Raw genomic sequence first — 16,499 nt, forward strand, 5'->3', positions numbered from 1 at the left:
GTGATAAGGAGACGATTGAAATGATTCATTAAGTCTTTGTTAATGAAGCTAAATATGTGTTGAAGCCAGTTTTGTGAGGCGCAACCGCCGACATGATTTGGCCTACAAAACGAGTTCAAAATATGAATTTGAGAGAGAGAGAGAGAGAGAGTCACTGAAGCACGTGAACATGGCGGGCGACCGTGGGTAAGGAGGAGAGGGAGGGGGGGAGTGGGACGGCCTCTGCCGTCTGTTGCGCCGCGTCGCGCGAGCCGCATCGCTTAGCGCCACTCTTGTCGCCGGGCTGCGCGGACCGCAAAGCCTAAATGGTGAAAGATACGTGAAAACCGATGAACCATATGGATCATAACTTACCCTGATTACTCTTATTTTGACAGTTTTCGCGTAATCGTATGACAAATTAAGGGTGTTGGTATTTAGGCGCCTCTCGCTAACTAATTATTTAAAAATTTTCGAATTTTTTTGCCTATCCTTGTATACCTGAGGGTCATCGAAATCCGGTTGACGATTTTGAAATTAAAAAAACAAATGTTTTTTTGGGTCAGCCTACCCAACCATCATTTCAAATTGGAAAACAATTTGGTGTGGGAAAATCGCCGTTTAACTGTTAGGGAGGTAAACGAGGAAGTGAACATTAGTTTTGGATGCTGTCAGACAATTTTGATTGACATTTTGGGCATGACGCGCGTCGCATCAAAATTCGTTCCTAATGATGGCGTTTCCAACGCGTTTACGCGCAGACTCACTGGCTGATCGTGAGAGTTTTTTGCATGAACCACAACTTCGGTGATTTCGCAGCCACCCTACTCTCCAGACGTGGCTCCAACAGACTTTTTTCTGTTTCCAAAGTTAAAATCAACCTTGAAAGGCCACAGATTCGACTCTAATGCGGACATTAAAACTCATTGTACGGTTGACCTGAAGAGGATCCCTAAGGTGGCATACCAGGCAGGATTCGAGAGGTGGAAGAAACGTAGGCAAAGGTGTGTCGTCAGCTAAAGTATGTACTTTGGAGGTTACCAGTTCGATTAAGTTGTATCTGTCGAAATAAACAAGTTATAAAATCAGTCGGGTCTTTTTTTGATCACACCTTGTGTATTATTTTGTGGAGGCGACCAACAGCTGAGGTCATGAAAGGTGGAGAGAAACCCGGCGTTGGCATTAGCCTGCTCTTAATGAAAGGCGCCAAGGGGACCACGGCTTAACATCCTTTCCGACGAACGGAGTTTAATGCTTGAAATATCCTCCACACAACACTCAAGCAGGGAACGGGTGACCTCCGAGGATTGAAAATTCTCCGTCATCGCCGGGATTTGGACCCAGGATCGCGGGACGTGAATACAACACTCTAGCCACTACACCAACTCGATTTCCGGTCTCGTTGGCGCTGGGGTAACGTCCCTAATTGCCAACCTAGGAGTCGCGGGTTCGAATCCCGCCTGGGTGGATTTACCACCATCCAGAGCATGGATGTATGTGATTGTTAAACAAGTAAATTGTACTAGAGGACTATATGGTCCTAAATTTGCTTTTATAAAGACATTATGTATTATAATTATTATTAATATTATTATCCCCCTAGCCAGGGGCTAATAGGAACAGCACTAGCCTAGGTGCTGTTTCTATTTGGTAAATTTCAAATTGAGCCGATTGTGTAGCTGCAGAGAAGTCTAGAAGATGGGGATGTTTCGAAGCTTCGAATACATATATTTCTGTGGCATTGCATCCCAGCAGCGCACCTGTCACTTTGACATTGATTTTTACGAACAGTTGCATACTGGCTTGCTTTTCGAACTTATATCTCAGCGGCTCAAATGAGTTTCTTCCCAACCTTGTAATAAGACATCATAACCCTGAGCTTTGTTTTTTTTTCTAATAATGGCCTCCTTTTATTGATAGATATGGCCCCCATGTGCAGCGTTGTTAGCTCTCCTTTGATATCGCAAACGCATGGTCCTTATGAATGCAGTCATCAGCATCCTACTCTTGTGATTATCTCTCATCTTCTACCACCATACCCACATCGCGGACCACAACGTGAGGGCATGCAAGGGGCAGCCCATACGTCTGCATCCCCCGTTCACTCTCTGTGAGGAGTATTCGCGCCCTTGCAACACCCCATACAACTCGATACAGTATCTTGAGGGTCGACCCATGGAATCTGCACCTCCCGCTCCGATGAACAATCTCCTTCCTATCGCGGCCATCCATTCTCTTGAAGGCGAACCTCTCGTGCTGGCTAAGACCATGCGGGAACCTAACGCTTGATCCCCTCTCACGCAACATAGCAGCATGAGCATATCGCCCACTCGCACCATCACCAAGAGACGCCCACGGAAATGAGACATGAAGCAATAAATTTAATTTAATTATCTGCTTGAGGCTTTCGCAGCGCTGAATTGCAGTTCTCCTTATCGATGGCTAAGTTCTAACGACACGTATCTCAAAATTTGGCCGGTCTGAGTAAATACTGCTAATACTGTTATTAAAAAATAAAATTCAAGCAAAAATAACTCCTTGTTTGCAAATGTACGCTACTTTTTCACTTTTATGTATTTCTGGTTTCTTATTTCAATTAAAATTATATACAATTAAATAAATAATTGTTTTCTTCTGCTCCCCTGAAAATTTGTAATTTTTTAGATATGTGTTGTTAGAACTTAGCCATCGATATGGTTTTTTGGCAAGCAACTTCGAAATTGTTTACAAGAGTAATGAAGGGTTATAAGGGGGCATCCATCAATTACATGCGGCGTTTAAGTGGGGAAGGAGTCGAACCAATTCGCACCCAATCTTACTTGGGGGTGGCGGGAGATCCTGACTAGTATCGCGTAATCTTTTTACAAAAAAAAGTGTAAAATTGAAAGAAAACTGGGTTGAATTGCGGACGTAAATAATAATCTTAAGTAAAAGTCTCAAATAATATTAAATGAATATATTTAAACAAAATGTTGTTTTTTCTTAAATCCAAGGGAATTAAGCTTATTTTAATGTATTTACCATGAAAATATACGTATTGAAAAATGCAACAATGAGGGATTTCTTAAATCCTGGCGGTAAAACTAAATGGCTCGCAGCATTAGTTGTATTCCTTAAAATTTTTATGGAATAATTTTTGGAGTTGGTTGGAGATGTAAAGTATTGACTAATTTGCAGGAAGAGCGAAGGTTAAACAAATGGAAAAAAGGGAGAAATATAAGAGGGAAGATTCGGAGAGAAATTTTTTTATGAGACTGTGGGAGAGAGGTAGGCCGGGGACAACGTAAGAGTGCGAGACAACGTAAGATGAAGTGAGTGCGTAGGGAATTCGCCCAAATAAACCCTTCGCATAAAATGCTGTGGTTACGGGGAGTGTTGAAGGAAGGCAAGAAGGCAGCTATAAAATGAATAGGGGTCAGATTGGAGCAAAAAGTAACTATTAACAGAGTGAGGCTGAGGATCGGGGTTTCACTTTTTGCCGATTTGAGGCTTAGTTCACTCAATGAACCCTGAGACGACACGATAACCACTCTCATTACATATTTTTCCCCCTCTAGTGTCTTTATTTGTTTAAAATATGGGTGAAGTGCTCATAAAACTTAAATGTTTACTATATTACGCCGTCAATATTTGGCATTCATAATAAATACGCTCGAATTCTTCTAATGCTTGAAATTAATGGAGTAAATTCTATTGAAGTTGTTTTCCGCGTCATTTAGTTCTTCAAGAGAACACATCGCTCCTTTTTGACCAGCTTCTTTTCCATAGTCTGTCTTTTTCTGCAATGGATTACCCGTTTTCATCCTGAAACTTTCACGGTATGTAGTGTATACAGATTCTAATACAAATCGACTAGCCAGGGTGATAAACGTACGGAGTTACCCATAATTCACAAAAGTGCAAACATTCCACAGAGGAAAAAAATCATTAGCCTTGACCTAGAGTCGAGCCCGGATCCCTAGATTCTCAGTGTATTTCCTAAATTTTACGGTATGCTATACAAATTTCCATAGCTGTGTGCTGACTTGCTACAGTACTCGTCCGGGTGTCAAGGAATACGGTTTTTTTCTATGGAATTTCACATAGAGTGTTTAGATTTTTTAAATGAGACTGTCTCAAATATTAGAATTTTCCATTTAAGAAATTTGTATGTTAATCTTAAGGGATTAGTTTCGTGCTTCGAAACAACAAAATCTCTCTTGGGTCTAGGTGTCCGAGGGAATAGTGGAGCTGTTCGGCATTTTTGGCATTCTGCCTCAGCCAAACTTGAAATGGGGCGAGCGGTAAGTACTTGGCGACGAAAAGATCGGGAACCTCGGGGTAAGTTGATGGATATCAGAGAGAATAAGAAGATTGAGGTGGACTTCCCGTGAAAGACATTTGGGTCACACATGGGGGAATTCAGGTCAGGAGGAGGAGTGGAGGGAAGATTGTGAAGGTTAAGTCAGGATGCTGTTCTTGTGCATGTACATTAATGGGGTCAGGGGTGAGTTGTTCCCGTGACGGGTCTCCGAGGTCACTGACTATAAATCGAAGTCACTGCTGGCAATCCTCCTGGCGAGCAGTTAGCGATATCACGGGGTTACATTGCTGCGGGAGGCATAGAAGGGAGGAGCGGGGAATCTTTAACTGGATTTTGGATTAACTCATTTCCGCCCAGAAAATCTTCTGCTTGCGGTGGAGAAGATGTTTAGGTACGATTCAACCTTCTCTAGTAATCCAGTGAAATAGTATGTTGATATATCCAGTTGTCTCTTCAGAATTCCCCGTACTCATATAGTTACACTGGATGGTTACAAGGTCAGAATCTAACGTTGTTGAAACTCTACGAATGACGTTGACAGTAAGAATGAATCTTCAGGGCAAGTATGTCTTATGATTAAAAAAAAGTGTTACTCTTGTGATACTTGCAGGTATTTTACAGACAGTAGGAGTATATATCGAATTTCCGTTTCGCACCTAATTCTTTTTGTCATTAGGCTTATTTCGACCAGCTTCATAAATTAAATAATTGGTGGATTAAGTTATTGCAAGATTCAACAGTATATTTGTGACAACTCGACACCAAAAATGAGTGCGGGTTTTCTTCAAGATCCTCATAAGCTCAGAATCGTTGGATGTAGGCATATGGCTATGGTCGGCGGAAATGGGTTAAGATGAGGATAATCAGGGCCCTGCATGTTTCTGACTTTACCAATTGATGCGACGCACAGTGGGCGGAAATCGGAAAAAGCCGGACAAAATTACAAAATGGCTTTTTTTGAGTTATAAACTTGACACTTCGCAGGTATACTCAGAAATGATTGACATTTATGGATATGTACTTCATTTGACATAGATCCTACCCGTTACTGAGATACAGAGGCTCAAACGTGAGCAAATTTCCATAAAAACGCCCGTCTTCAATTTTCTCTGGAAATCTTCCAAAGTAAGTGGATGGTGAAGTTATGGGTGGATTCTTGCGAAATAAAAAACCACATAATCTGTTGGCATGGTGTTTTTTCTTTAATTTTCCGTAATCTTAAAGAATACCGTCCAGAAATTCTTACCGTGCAGTAACAAAATGGCGGATACTGTTTTTCGACAAAGTTTTACATTTAGGTAGAGTTTCAAATAGGTTTTCGGCAAGGTCGCGCGGAGTAACTTATATGAGAGCATTTGCTGAAGATTTCTTAAGGTTTTTATGCAACTTTCTTTGAAATAAGTTTGCGTCGCCGGAAATGACATTGATTTTTCGACCGCGCGGCAGGGTTCGTCTCCGCGCGTCGGGAGTTGGATTAGCCGCGACGCGGTAAGGTTATTGAAGCTGTAAGGGTTTTAACGCTCACCATTCACCGTTTTTATGTTTTTCTTCAAGACACCGATTCTCAAATGGTCTATGGTGAAGACAGCGGAGGTTTTTCATGCGATGTAATTGCACGTTTCATCGAAGTTGATTTCGTTTTCTTTGGATACGATCGAAGACCATACTTCTATTAAAAGCGTTCAGACCTCGAAAAAGTGAGTTGTTTTCCTGGGACTCATATAAAAAGACCTACCAGAAAGGTACCAGCTGAGACCCTTATACCTTCTTCACTCTCCGATCCCTGACCTTCAGGATTCTACTTCGAAAACGGTCGTTTTATGACACCGCGGAGTGGAGCCTTTGACCGTCTTAACGGGGGTATTTCCACGGGAACTTCTAGCTTTTTTAAAATGTGTATCATACCCTCAGTTCTACTTTATATCCATAAAATGTTTTCTTATTGAGAAGAAGAGAATAATGTTCATAAATATGGCTAATAATACAGTGTTCAGTGACTTAACATAACTACTAATCATGAAGCTAGGGCATAACATCTGATGGCAACTAAATAATCTAAATTTTATGGACGAAAATTATGGATCGCGTGACAGTCTCATGTTCGGCACCTACAGTAAGTACTAGAAAGTTGTTGAAGTAGATACGATGAAGATAGGGTAGTTTAGGTAGACAATTCATCGAAACTTCTAGCTTTTTTAAAACGTGTGTCATACCCTCAGTTCTACTTTGACTTTTTATGGAAATTTGAGCCTCTGTATCTCAGTAACGGGTAGGATCTATGTCAAATGAAGTACATATCCATAAATGTCAATCATTTCTGAGTATACCTGCGAAGTGTCAAGTTTATAACTCAAAAAAAGCCATTTTGTAATTTTGTCCGGCTTTTTCCGATTTCCGCCCACTGTGCGACGTTCAGACCTGGAAAGCTATTGGCTTGAAAGTGCCAAATGCAAGCCAATTCGAATATATATATATATATCATATTGGCTTATTTCACTTGGGCTCAGCGTGCCCCGAAACGCATGTTCCTGTCTCTTTCCTGCTATCGTGTGAGTGTGTATCTTTCCTTTCATCCTTGTGTCCTCGTCCATTCCTTCTGTTGGTGAGTGGTGAGCTGCCCCAGTGCCATCTATTGGTTACTCTTGTGGGCCAAAGCAAGGGGAGTTTACTGTATATAAACCCCCGCCGAAATCATGGTAAATCTGAGCGTCCTGGTAGCGCAACTGGTAGAGCACCTGGCCGGCAACCAGGAGGTTCTGGGTTCGAGTCCCTGTCAGGCCGCATTTTTACCCTCTGATTTTCTGGCTTTTTCCATCTACCACAGCACCATTTCAGTGCTGAAGGTGAACTGGTGCAGGCAGGGTAAGTTCCTCCAGTCGCCCTCCTTGGTGAGGTAGTGGGTGTGGAAGAAGGGGAAGGGGAGAGGGGGGGAAAAGGGAGGGTAGGGTTTGTTTTGGCTTTTAATGGGCGATGTTTAGCCCGGGCGTTTCAAACGCCCTTTCGACCCAGATGTGGGATATCCCTCGTCCTCACCTCGATGATAGTTGCCCTCTCTGGCAAAACTTCAATGAAGGTTAGGGAAAAACATTGGTCGAAGGTACTGTTGTGTGAGGAAGTGTGAATGGGGATGGTTTCATGAAAGGGGGGAGTTTTGCAGGAGTGCCTGTGGTTATTCATTCGGATGGATATGGGTGTGGTACATTCTCCTATTTAGTACGAGGGGCAAAAATTACAAAATAGCCTGTACTGAGGGAAGGGGAAATAGAGGGGAGGTAGGGTCCAAAGAGGGGGGGAAAAGAAGTGGGTAGAGGCAATTAAGGGATTAGCGGTGGATGTTTAAGCCGGGAGGAAGAAATGCTTTGAATAGCCAAATGTAACTCAATTCAATAGAATTAAGTTTGAGTGGGTGGTCTGTGGGGGGAAGGGAGGCTAAAACTGAAACATTGTAGCAATCATTGAATTGACGCCGATGAGTGGCCGCATGTTTCGCCACCGGGAAGGACGCAAAGTCAGAGGAAGTGCATGATGCTCTGTGGTTATTGATTCTAAGGTTAAGGGGAGTTGAGGATTTGCCTATATAAAAGGAGGGACAGTGCTTGCATTGAATAAGGTAAACTACATTTTTTGAAGTACAGGAGGCCGCAGGAGGTGGTGGTAGGTAAAAGACGAGATGACTGGGGATAGAAGGAGGGGTAAATTGGGCAGGTCTTACATCTAGGACGACCGCAGGGCGAAGGTGTGCTAATGGGAGTAGTGGGTGACTTCTGTAAGGGGTTAGTTGAGCGGAATAAATTTAAAAGGTTTGCAGGTCGTCTGAATGTGACAGTAGGGGGTTTGGCAAAAAGATTGGCTGTCGACTTATTGTTTTTTAGAATAGGGAAGAGGTCTTTAAGGATAGATTGCAGGGATTGTATTCCAGGAAAGTAAGTGGTGCAGAGGGAAACCTCGCAAGCCGCCTAAAAGGCGTATGGCAGCGGGTGTTAGGATACCAGCCGTTTACAAATATAAAGGACGTGCTCTAAGGAAATTAGGAATAGCATAAATTAAAGTACTTCATGGTTCTTGGGAAAAACGAAGACCCATGTCTATGCGTTCAGAAAAATATCTCTCATAATTTATCGCTTCTGTCGGACCTGAAAACGTAGTGGGGCTAATTGCTTACTCGGTCGATCCATTTCATCCTCATCATTCTTCTGTTGCACCAAATTTCGAAGGTTTCTATCCTTGGTTTCTCAGCTGCTGTCATTGTCCATGCCTCACTTCCGTAGTATAATCAATATGTATGTTTTGATAAATTGATTCCTTAATTTGAACGTAGGTTTTCGCAGCGAGGGGCATCGTTGATAATGGCTTCCGGGTGCAGCTGCGTGTTGCGCTTTGTCGTGCAAGCTTTCGCGACCGTTGCAGGACGCATCATCAGGCGATGAATGAAATTACGGAATTCGGTGGTCAATCAATATACTCGTCCACCTCCCCCATCCACCGGAGTAGTGGGGGAGGGGGGCGGAGTTGATCTCGGCCGTAATTTCATTCATCGCCTGATGATGCGTCCTGCAACGGTCGCGAAAGCTTGCACGACAAAGCGCAACACGCAGCTGCACCCGGAAGCCATTATCAATGATTCCTTAATTCTATGTTTAAATTTTCCGCTGAAAGTAGATCTTTCTTTTGGTCAAATTCTCTCTCCGCTTGGGCTATTCTGCTGATAATTTCTTTCATATTTCTCCCATCACTAGATATCCTGTTTCCCAAACAACATAATCCATCCACCTCTTTCAGCTCTTGCTTTCGTATTTTTTTTACCTATTGATTGCTGCCTCGGGCCGACCACGCCGCAGCGTTCCCAAGAATATTTTAGCGCTGATGATTTTTCCAATTTCGCGCGTATCTCACTAGCGCCACCCTGCGGTAAGCTGAAAAGCACCGCTCGAAGATTCGTATGTCCTGTAGAAATTACATTATAATTCTAAAAGACGCAACTAGGCGCAGCCAATTTTTGCTCAGCACGTTTTATAAGACCATTGCCTACAATAATCCGTTAAAATTATACCGGGGCCCATCAGGGCTTTTTTTAAATTCTAACGCAAAGTACGTTTATAACAATTTTGATTTGATTGTTTTCAACAGATTGATTCTTCAGATTAACAATAAGTTTTGTCCAAACTATGAATTTAATATAAAGATAAGTCTATTTACTTCCACTTTTCATTAAAATATTCCATCATTATGGTTTCAGTATCACTAATGCCGATGCCTAAAAGTCAGTGACCGGTACAGTAAAATCATGACAACTCCCGAATCGAAGTTTCTAGCCATTACAGTAGATTGCATTTGAAAGAAATCCGCAAAAACAGCATACAATCTTAAACTAGAACTCATTACCTATTCAATAAGCACATTTCCACGTTATTTATCCAAACTTAAATATTTGACTTTTGTCCAGCCGACCACTGTGCGCCGGTGGGGAACGAAACGATATAAACATCATATGACATTCGTAAAAATGTCATTATAGATTTCGAGTTTCTAGCGAAAATTTCTAGAAAAAAAATCTTCCGCATATGAGGGTTTTTAAAATTCAATTGCAGTTTTCTCGTGTGATTTAGCATGAAGGTGCGTAGCTCTCATTTGCTGTGTCAGCTAGAATTCAATTTTATATGCAAATACTGGAGAGTATTTTTTTATACCCTGCACTTTTTCCATCAATGTAAACGAGCAGCCAGCGAGACGCTAATGCTATTTTTAAATATACCGAAAGACCTGGAAAGAAATTGCTGTGACTATTTCATCAGTTACTGAAATTTTGATTTTTTGCGCAATAAAGTTATCCGTCGCAAAAATAGTCCTTAAAATTGATTCGTTCGCGAGCTCAGCCGTGGATGACGAGAATTTCCTCTTTGACGTTTTACGAGGAATTCGATTTCAGAATTTTCCGTTCGTTTTTTTATATGCTCTCAGAAATTTTTATTTTCCCTTCCTATCGTCATTAGGCAGATAGATGTTGCTCGATAAACGTCGGGTGATTACAAATTTTTGCTAATTTCGAAATTAGTATACACTAAGCGCATGTAAAATGCAAATTAGGAATAAATTGAGGAAAAGTTTGCTACTGCAGACCTATTCGTGAAATCGCTCTAAGCAGAAAATATTTTTGAAGTTAAAATGTGCCCAATTCGTTATAAATTTGTGTCCGATGCTTGCGTTATCTTGCCATCGCTGTTAATAGCATTATTTTTAGCATAAGAGGGCAAACTTATACTCTCTCATTTCATTCATTTAATCTTATTTTTGAGAATCAAACATACTAATTTGTAGGTATAGGAAATAAGGCTTACACAGAAAGGCTTGGATGAAGTGATCCTTCCGGGTGTTCTCTCGCGCTGTTTCGTCGCAGCTTGAAGCACGTTTCCAACACACATTTAAGTTAGCCACTGCAATTATGTCACTTGTCATAGCAAAATGAATTAAATTATATTGTGTTATTAAGGTTTTAAGCATTAACTTTTCTCGAAAAAAATACAATAAAATCTATTGCTACATTAACACCCACGAGGCAGTTGGGAAATAACTCTGATTTGTACTGTGAATAAATAATTACAAACAAGCATTATTAATCAAAGTAAATTAATGTATTTATCAACTCTTTAAGCATCAATTCAGAGTCGCTGTTTTTACCTATGAGATATAATTCCAATGAAAATTTAAATGGACCCTACGCGTCACTGTGTCTAACATTTGTTTTATACTATAAAATGAAAATAATCGCAGGATAGTAAGAACAATAATATCAGTAAGAATTAACTTTGTGTGTTTGCTTAAAGTGACGGCCAAATTTGTCTCTATTATATCCAGCTCTGTTTGTATTTTTGTCGATGAATATAAAAACAGGTACTAACTCAGAAAATGGGTTTAGCGATTTCCTAAGTTAGCTTCTCTTTAAACAATATATTTATACTTTTTTCTCTGAAACCCTCCAGATGCTGCTAATTGCTAATGAATCAATTTACATTTTTTTAAATTGATTTTTAATATTTTTTATTTGTGAAGAATTATTATGTCTAATAAATGTCTTTTTCCTTAATATGCTGGAAAAGTAAAAAGTCAATAATTCAAATGAATCCCGTTGATTTCATATGACCTCAGAGAAAGAGAGAGAGAATGTAACTAAGCTTTCAGCGCAACGATGAGAGATGAAACAATATTGATTTTGCGAGCTGGGGTTCTTAGAAGAAAAAGGATATTTATGTATGCATTACTGATTCTATATGCATCTTGATGAACTGCCTCAAAATATCATAAAAAATGATTATGTAACTTTTGATCTGCCTAAACTCCTGTGATGATTCAAACACCCAAGCTTCTTTGTGCTGAAGAAGATGACTTCAATACACTTATTTTGGTTGTTTACCATGTGGCACGTGTAGCATAGCACATGGTAAACGGCATGTGCCTTGGGCGGCATTCAACGATTGAAAAATGCCTTTACCACTTCTTCCCATCTCCCGAGTCACCTATCTTGCACGTATATTCATTCCCTCGAGTTGATGCAGGGAGTCAGTTCGTTTACTTTCTTTACTAGCCGCTATAAGACTCAGGGAAAACAGTTCTTTCTTCCTTGGCTGTTACCCTAGTGGTCTCTTGGCTGTCTAAACTCTCGGACCTAAGTTAATATCTGTTATATGGCTCCAGCGGCCGAAAGCCTATCATCCTCCGTGTAAGACAATATAAGGAATTCCCCATTTGACTGCTATGATTTTGTTGCTCAGCGCAAATCTTTCAGCTTCTGCATCAAAAGTAAGGTTAGTAAGATATGCCGTTCATAACATCTAATGCTACGTTACCTGTGAAAACTCGACCTATGCAACCGGTATTCCAGCATTACTCTACGCCTCTTTTTTGGAGTTGGGCTTTGGCATATTATTTTTCCGACTTATTTCCCAAAAATTACTCAAATCAAAGATGCTTGCTCATTACTGAATCTCAATTTAGAAGTTAGGCTTGGCATCATTTTTGTGGAAGGCATATATATCCGGGTGCTTGTGATCTTTGACAACTCCCACTTGCACAAGTCGAGGGAATTTCCTCTTCAATTAAGAATACCGAGCATTTGGTTACATTGGGCAAGTCTAACACATTGGTCGCACGAGGGCGGAAGGGATATGTCTTTCAACTCGTCAGCCTACCGCTAGATCACTCACTTGAGTCACCCAGCAGCATCGGCATATATATGCTTTCCCTCGAACTAATACATGCAGTCGACTCGTTTACTCTCTTCGCGAGTCGTTCTCGGGAAAAAGGGTTCTTCTGCTCCGGGCTCTAACTCTAGCGATCTCTCGACTATGTCTACACCCTCGGGCTCTCCGCCCAATCTCATTCCCGCACCTCCCTCTCCTTAATTCCCTCCTCTTAACTCACTCACTCTTCACTCGCAAAGTGTACCTCCGCCCTCAAACGCCTTTCTCAGCCTCATTCTTCCCCACGCCTCGCTCAGCCAACTGTCATTCCACGTGTGGCCGTCTCACTCTGTACAAGAAATAGTAGCGGATGTGAAAAGATGGCAATCCTTTATTGTAGGAGTTGAAGGAATAAAAACTTTGCTTTCTCCACATGGTGATTTATTTTTTTCCGAACATGGTTTCATTACAGCGTGTCATTTCCAAGTTTCAATTTTCAAGACATTAAAAATGTTAGGCTGTAACGAAACCATTGTCGGACAAAATAAATAACCGTGTGGAAAAGCAAAGATTTTATACCTTCCATTCCTACTTAACTGTAGTTTCATTGCGAGCACTGCAAATCTCGATGAAAATGAAATTGGCTGACAAGGATCGACCAAGATGAATAATATATTTTATTTTGACTTAAATTTCATGTTTGGATATGCTAAATTGACCACAAAAAAAACATTGGCAAATGTCCGCCATATTTTGTGGGAATGGAATTTAAAAATCTGAGTATTTCTTCTTCTATGACGGTACTTATTAATACATAGAAATAAGGCTATATCCAAGGTCGAGTATGTATGTAGTTTCGGCCAAAAACTGGTAAGGTGTCCACTGTACTCCTCGAGTTTCGGTAAAATTTAACTTTCTTTAGCTAACATTATTGCTCTCCAACTGGTGTAAAAAACTGTCATATAATTTTTTTGCGTGTCCCAGTCGGCATACGGATGATAAGTGCGATATAAGATAAAATGTATTTTTTTGCTTAGCCTGCTTATAATGTAACCGGATTTTATGTTAGGACATCAAATGATATTTCATGCGAAAGCAGCATATTTTAAGAAAAAGTTTTGAAAAGTAACAAATACATTTTCTTTTTTGGAATGCGAGAGAGCCGCCTCTGAATTCTCTCTGTTAATCCCAAAAGGTGCTTTTTGCGTGTTTCTCAGTCTTGTCTCCGTTCCTTACTTCACTAACTCTGATTCCACGAGTGGGCTAATCTTCCTTCTCACTCTCGAATTCAAGGAAGATTCCTTTGCTGAAGCGCGAGCGCTGAAGGTGAAACTCCTTGAAAATTGAATGAATTCACAGGAAGCATCTCTCTCTCTCTATTTCACCGTGAATCACTCGTTTATAATTACATTATCCCGTTGAAATTTCCAGGGTAGGTATATAAATAAAAAAGAGCCTTGTCAACACGGCCTTAACTTCGAATAAGAAAAGTTTATTACTGTATTTTATCAGATTAAATGTAAACATTTGTGATGCAGACAAGTATCAAAAATGGCCTAATCGCCATGTACTACAATTTTCAATTGTGTTATGCACCTTATCAACGATTTATTCGTCGTAAATGACACAATATGCGACTGGTTGAGAGGAAGTGGATTATCCTCTTTACAATTGTCTAATCCGCAATGAAATTTTCATGAGATGTTTGAAGTATGGTAATCTATCTGCACACTAAGTGCCATTAACTAATGCTTGCTACTTGTTTTCATTTGGTTATGGAGTAAATTAAAATTTTCAAGTATTTATTTCAAAGCCCAGTTTGCTGAATGTATCGTACAGCCAAAGAACCAAGTGATGTTGAAATCTGTACAATTGATATGGTATCGGTGGCCAGTGGCGCAGAGAGGGAGGGTTTTGAGGAATAAACCCTTTAAAGCTCGGAGAAATGTTTAAGTTCAATCCATTTTAGTTAATTGAATTAGTATTACGCATAAAATAGTGTTAGGGCCAATCAAATATCCCTCAGAAAGCTCTAAAACTCGCCATTATGAACCATTAATTTTAAAATTTTCTGGTAGAGGGCCCCTGCACCTTCCGCTTACCCTGGCGGGTATTTTATACACCCGAGACTCATAGGTATTAGGTGCGCCTAAAACTCTCCCTAGCCTTAATTCCTATCTGCGCCCTTGTCGGTGACCAACGGGACGACATATAGATTCAGTTGTATGTTACCACCTTAATGGAAGCCTTCTGATTTAGAGGGTAAGAAATAAAATGGATGGCATGAAGATGTGAATGCTCTTGTTAGCGTATCACCACGCTGGTTATTTATGCCTCACACTTCCACTAAAAATTCATATAAATAATGTCATATCTTTGTATAAAATGTTTTCATTCGTCTCAAGAGCAGTCATCTCGCTCCCTCAATCAGTCCTTTTTTTCGCTTGATCATTCAAAATGTAAACCTTACACTCTATTCTTGACATTCGGGGGGTAGGGTAAGTTACTACGGGAAGGCAGTTACTGAGAGCTATTTTGAGTCATTTATATACATTTTTCACATATTCAAATGCTTATATCATTAAATTACCAGTTGAGTATAAAAACAAAGCTCCTGAAATAAAACATTATGGTGAATTTTTTCACTAGAAATGGTTTCCTCAGCATTATTACCTTGGCTAAAGATATGTATTAGTACCATGGCACAGGGTATATACATATTGTAGGCATTTGTTCAAATTTCGCGATTTTTCAAAAACTGCTACGGGCTTACACACAGCGTTACCCAGATGTTAGAGAGCGACACGGAGAACATTATCGTAGAGCCACACTATATTTCCAGATCCGACAGAAGCGATAAATTAAGAGAGATATTTTGCCGAGCGGATAGATATAGAAATTCGTTTTTCCTCGAACCATTAAGTACTTGAATAAATGCTAATCGTAATTTTGATTGAGCGTTAGTCTTTTATGTGTGGACGGCTGGAGTCCTAATACCCCCTGCCACACGCCTTTTTAGGCGGCGGGGTAGTAGGCAGATGATTCCGTCTTGTACGAGGATGAAAAAGAATATGCTTAAGAGTCTGCAAAAGTTTACGCCAAGTACACTTCTTTCCTCGTCCTTTTTTTGAACAGGGTCTCCGTTTAGGGTCGCAATTGCTTCATCCCATTACGAATTAGCAACTTTTAAGACTTTTCACGATCCATCTCTGGGACGTAAAAAGTTTCTTCCACCTCCAACTTTCTTTCTCGAAATCCTTTCCCTCTCCTCAACAGCTTTATCAACTTCGGTTAAAATTACGGATTTGGACTGCCCCTCGTTCCTCTTTCGCCCTAGAGAGAGAGAGAGAGGATTCTCGCTGTCATATTGTACGCTTTGGGATATAAAGGGTAGAATTCTGAACGGATGCGCGCTCAAGTATCGGGAAACTCATTCCCGCTCTTGGAACGTATTTTATCGCCGTGAATAGGTGATTTTTCAGAACTCTCTGCCGATTCTATTGTTCCTCAGAAAAGCACATCTACCGCAATGATGACTATATTTCATTCCGGCCGGCCTCGGTGGCGGTAGGATAAAGCTCTCGCCAGCCAAGCAAGACGTCGCGTGTTCGAGTCTCGCCTGGGAATCCAGGGCGTGGTTGTTCATGCTCGTGTAGTTGTTACTCATTAGAGCTTCTTTCAGTATTTGAACCCGGGATATCAAATTGTAGGTGCAAATGTAATTTGTTTAAATGCAAAATGAGACTCCGTCGTCGTTTCCTCGCTATTCGCAGTTTTTGAAAATTCTGAACTCGTAAGAGCCATATTTAAATCTATGATATATTCCTTCATACATTCAAACGACACCCTAAGCGGAAAAATAAATTCCTATGATAGGAAATAAGGGGGGTGGGAAGGCATGTAATAGAATTTACGAAGACAACGGTGATGTAACAGATGGCACAAGCCAAAAATTTGAGGATAAAATGCGGACTGGCTGGGTCGTGAACCCAGAACCTTCCAATTGCCGGTTGGATGCTCAGTTGCGCTACCAAGAAAATTAG

Source organism: Ischnura elegans, chromosome 8 (genome assembly GCF_921293095.1).
Source record: "Ischnura elegans chromosome 8, ioIscEleg1.1, whole genome shotgun sequence".
Classification (NCBI taxonomy): Eukaryota; Metazoa; Arthropoda; class Insecta; order Odonata; family Coenagrionidae; genus Ischnura; species Ischnura elegans.